Below are 5,975 nucleotides of genomic sequence, written 5' to 3' on the forward strand. Positions count from 1 at the left end.
GGTATCCTAAAGATTCATCATTTAGTTTACATGCTTACTCTGATAGGAATTTTAGAGGATGCAAGTTGGATAGAAAAAGCACTTCCAGAACATGTCAATTCGTAGGAAACATGCTTGTTTCTTGGTTCTCTAAGAAACAAAATAGTGTAGCTTTGTCCACAACCGAAGTAGAATATGTTGTTGTAGGTAGTTGTTGTGCTCAAATTATTTAGATAAAACAATAATTAGTTGAATATGGAATTGATATGGATCACATTCCTATAAGGTGTGATAACACTAGTGCTATTTGCTTAACCAAAAATCCCATCCAACACTCTAGAATAAAGCACATAGAAATAAGACACCATTTCATTAGAGATCATGTGCAAAGAGGTGACATATTACTAGAATTTGTAGATACTTTGCATAAACTAAGTGATATTTTTACAAAACCTTTAGATAATGAGAGATTTTGGATAATTAGGGGAGAGTTAGGACTAATGAACATGCCTTCATAAGTTTCTTGTATAATCTTTTTGACATTCTTGGACACTTGTTTTGTTTTATGCATGCTTTGTGTACATTACTTGATTATACTTGTAAACTTATAAATTCCTTGTTTGAAATATTGTTAATATGTGATATAATTAAGTTAGACATTTTTTTTATCATAGATAAAAATTTGAGCATGTTAGTAAATGTATCTTTCACCTTTTGATTGCAATCAAGCATATTTTTACTTGATTTTCCTATAGATATTTGTTTAAATATGGTATTATGTGATTTTACCTATGTTATCTATTTGGTTTTTCATACATTTTTCCGTGTAATTTTTCATTTTCTGATTAGTTGTTTTAGTGGTACGTAGGATGTATCGGTAGAATTGTGCCAAAATGGTATTTCTGGGTTTGTGTTCATGAGATATCGGTAGAAGTAAACTTCTATTGAAACATGTAAACTTCTATCGATAGAAGAGGAAAAGTATCGGTAGATGCGGGCATATATATACCTCAATAGTATTTTTTTAATAGATAACCCTATTTTTTTTAGAGTCTCATCTTCTTCCATAACCCCACCTTCCCCCATTTTCAGTCCTCACTTCTCCAACCCCACTTTCCACCATTTTTCTTTATTTTTTACTTAATCTTGTCTCCCACGTGTCTCCCACTTCATTTTCAACAAGCTTTCTACCAAAAGTTACCACATTTTTCTCATTTCTTACATTTTTAAGGTAGCCCTAAATTTTTTTTATTTTTTTATTTTTTATTATATATATTAGTTTTAGAAGAACATAGTTAGGGCTTAGTCTTTTTAGGTATATATAAACAAATTCATCACATGCATCAATTTTTCTTAAAATTTTGCATCTGTTACTATTGGGGATATCATTTGTTTGTATTACTACTTTCTTCTGCAGGTACACTTTTTAAATTGACCCCTTAAACCTTAGTTACCAATCCTTAGATAACATACCTCCCCGTACATCCCGTAAGCATCTCGTACTTAAATGCGCTTGAGGTGAGTCCTGTTCCGCTACCTTAGATCACCCTTCGCTAATTGAATGTTTTCGAGAACAGCGATGTCCTCGAAAAATTTAACACCTATTTTGCAACCCATACTGTTCAAATCTCTCGTTCTATCAATCTCAAAATTTTAGCAAATACCCTTCAATTCAAATACCTCGACCAACCCTGCGATTGCGATTGGCTCGAATGTCTCCAACTTAGGAGTCCTTGCTATGAAAACATTGTTCAGGCATTTTACTCCAACACCAAACTTAAACACAGCCCGAACACCCACCTAGTTCAATCCATTACTTCTTCTATCATGAGCCAAGAGATTACTATCTCGATTGAAACCCTTTCTTCTTACCTTTTTATCACCAATGAGGGTGACAAACATCATATCGACTCATACTATACTTCTTTAACTAAGCCTAATGATTATTTTGGCTACAACATAGACATTCATGATCGTATCCTCCATCTTATTTTCACTTCGATCGTTGCCCTAACCAATAAACATTTTGGCTTTCGCCACACTGGTTATTGGATTTGGCATTGATTTAGAACTAACCACCCCCTCAACTTAGCTTCCATAATTTTTCTTAACCTTCTCAAGATTTTTAGGTTACCAATGTCTAGCAACAAAACCTTATGTTACGGTACTTTCCTCTCTTATATTTTTTGTACCCTTAGAATTAATGTAAGTGTAGACCCCGGTCATGCCATAAACTCCTTTATCGATATCTCGAATGCGGATAGTTGAAATTGTAAGCTTGATGATGAGGGAAATTGGGTCTGCAAGTTCGATCGAAAATCCTCGACAGCTCAGGCATCGAAGATTCCACCGGTTGCTCCATAATCATCTAATGCTCCTAGGTCTTCGCACGAGGCTTATCCAGCTCTCCTCGCTCTGCCGTCCCCTATAAACTCGAAATTATATAAGGTTTTTTTAAATATATTTTTACCACCTTTTTACTTAATAAATATGTTTATCTTGAGTCATTATTATTGAAATAAGTGAATTTTACTTAATTAGTAATTTTAGACATGAACTTAGAAAGTATGTGAAATTATGCTTAATTACATGATTTTTATGCATATTTTATATTAATTCATGTTAATTTATTAATGTATGTATTTTTCACTATGTAGGAGGTCCATTGGAGACATGATTTAAATGAAACATGGACATATACAAGTTATCCATGTGGACGGCAAGACCATGTAATTTGTGGCATGAGGTTGACTACTTGACCCAACAAAGATGGTGATGAAAGATTGACATGTCTGCTAAGTTTTTGGACTGAAGAATCGTCTAACAAGGGGAACTAAGAGCCCAAATTTGGCACTTAAAAGTTGGATGCCCAAAATATATGTTTGGATAATTAATTAAAGGTCTTTACAGTTGGAAAATAATCAAAATTCAACCCAACACCTTCTTTTTTCAAACCGTCCACTCTAGCTATTTTTTGCTTGAATTTGAAATTCAAATGGAGAAAGACTTAGTCATCCCTTGTTCCTTGAAGCATGGCTGGCCACATGAGAGAGGGAAGGAAGGAAATTTAAACCTATTTTTAATAAACTCAAACCCTTACCTTTCACCTATAAATACATTTCCATCCCTTATTCATTCCTCATTCCTCATCGCTCTTCATTTCTCTCTCATTCTCACTAGTTGCATCTTAATTCTTTTTCCCTTTTTCCCTTGCATAGCCGTCCATCCCCCTTCATTCTTTAGCCTCAAAAGCTTTGTCAAAAACACCCTTTAGCCAGCTACCCCTTAAACACTTAGCAAATGAAGCATCAATCAGAACAGAGGAGCAATTCAATCAGAATATATTCAAAAGGCTGTTGAACTGAGTCAGTCAAAATAGATCTGAAAGGCTGTTAAATTGAATAGAGTTTACTCTTTCCTCTTGTTATTTATTTTAAACGTGTTTGCTTTGAGTTTTATGTTTTTGACATCAATAATGAAGTTTTAATTCCTATATGCTAGGATGATTATATTAATTTAATGAGATTTATTTAATTCATGTTAACGTGTTTTGTGCCTCAGTCGATTATGTTTTCAATCAATATCACGATGCATTTCATTCATACGTGATTGGGTGCACTCAGATTAGCTAAGCGATCCTAACCAGACGACAGCTAGTATACCCATAATTGAAAACTGCAATGCTCAGTTTAGGTCATTAAATCTGACTAAGTTGAGGTTCGTAATATCTTTAGTTAGCTCTATTATCTAGCATGGTTTTTAGGTTTATGTAATTAAACTATTGCAAACCCTGTGACCTTGCATGAATTCTAAGAAACCCTTAGTTTAATATGATCATTAACATGCATATTTCACTAAGTAAAAGATCTGAGAGGACTTAATTTGGTTTCCAAACCCATAAGAGATCGAGTTGCCATGGAAGTAATTCTGAACAAGTTAAGCATGATGAAAGTGAATTGAATTAATTAATATAATTATCCTAGCCCATTTAATATTGATTGTTTTTGTTGCTAAAGCCTTTATTTATAAATTTAGTTAAATTGCATCTAGATTAAATTGCATTAGGGGTCACTCCTTACATTCAATTAAATTTAATCATACTATCCAAATTTATTGAGTTTTTACATCAAATTATTAATTATAATTTTTCACTTAATTGATTAAGCATATACAGTCCCCGTGGAGACGATAACTCATTTTTACTTACTTATTACTTGAACGACTACATACACTTGCATAAAACCCGTTATGTCCCCGCGCACAGCATGGTTACTCAAGGTGATCAATGGGCTGTCATTACAAGTCGATGCATGCTTTAATGCATTGATTGCTCATTTCGATGATCGCTACAATTAATTAGACGAGCACATTAATAAGGTGGCCTCTTGATTTCCTCCATCATTGGATGATTAGGACTTCACTTCCTGGTTGATTTTTATATGCTTTTTGGTCGGATTATATCACTCTTTTGGGTTGCTTGGTTGTCTTTCTTTGGATATTTGGGATTTTTTTCATTGCATTTGGATGATTTTGTTTGAAATGTACTACCATTGTTTATTTTTCTTCTGTTTGCCTTTGGTTGCTTCATATTTTCTTAATGTCTTCAAATATTTACATATTGTGCACTTATTCCCCTAGTTTTTTCAAGCAAACATTCTTTTTGATATTACAAAAAGGGGGAGAACAATACAAGATTTGCTTCACAACAAATTTTTTCAACTTAATCTTAAAGCCAAATTCTGAAGTTGGAAATTTAAATGAAATGATGCCTAAAATATGTTTTTTTTCAAAAAGGGAGCAAAGTTTTTAAATGTTTTATTATATCAAAAAGGGGGAGATTGTTAGCTCTAGTTTTTTCAAGTATTTTGATATAACAAAAAGAATATTAAAAATCCCTTACTTATTGCAAAAATTGTTTATAAGTCTTGAAAATTATTTTCAAAGTGTCGAACAAACTAAACTCTAGAAAAAAAAAAGAGCCTTAAATTAACTTGATTTTTAACGAGTTTTTGAAGTTTGAAAGGCTTCTTCCGTTACTTAGATGGACAATTGTCAATAGAACTCAAGATGAAAATGACCTTGAAATGGTTACAGAATTCTACTGGTAGAACTGGAAGTTCTATTAATACAACTCTGGGTTCTATTGATACAACCCAGACTTCTATTGGTAGAATGCACTTCAGTAAGCAAGGTAGTTTTGGCCTGGGACTTCTATCGATACCCTGGTTAGATCTACTAATATCTTCAGAGTTTTACCGATACCTTGAAGACTTCTACCGAACAAGTCAAGTCAATAGCCAAAGTTCAACATCCCTTGCACTTCTACCGGTACTCTGATAGGTTCTATCGATACCAAATGAAACCCTCAAAGTTCTACCAATAAAAAAGAACTTATATCGATAGAACGAGCCCAACGGTCATATTTTGGAAATATTTCTACCGATACAAGTTTCTTTCTATTGATACAACGAAGCTGCAGACTGTATTTAATGCTTATTTTTATGGTTACGATGACTCCATTTTGTTTCTAATGGCTACAAACATCCATAAGGTTTTTAGAGGACTTACATACAAGGTCAAGTCTCTCTATTGAAGTAAAAAAAAAGACAAGAAACAAGTAACTAACCTCCAAGAACTCAATTTTTCAATCTTTCTCAATTTTTCACTAAATATTTCTTGTACACACTTATGGGTTAAGTTTTCTATCATTCTTTGAAGTGATGTAACTTTGCGTAAGAGTTGTTATTTGTTGATTATCTAGCTTTTAGAGGTATCATCTTATTCATCATTATTTTTCTCTCATTTGTGATGTGTTACTTAACATTTTGGGTAGAAAACCTTAAGAAGAAGTGGTTCTATCTTACATTTTGAAAACATAGGGTTTTGTAAGGTTAAACCTTGTACTTAAAGGTTTAAATCTAGTGGATTTGGGAAATCCTTAGTTGAGGAAATTTAAGGTAGTTGATGTAGGCAATTGAGGCTGAACCACTATAATT

Source organism: Gossypium hirsutum, chromosome D10 (assembly GCF_007990345.1).
Source record: "Gossypium hirsutum isolate 1008001.06 chromosome D10, Gossypium_hirsutum_v2.1, whole genome shotgun sequence".
In the NCBI taxonomy this organism is placed as follows: Eukaryota; Viridiplantae; Streptophyta; class Magnoliopsida; order Malvales; family Malvaceae; genus Gossypium; species Gossypium hirsutum.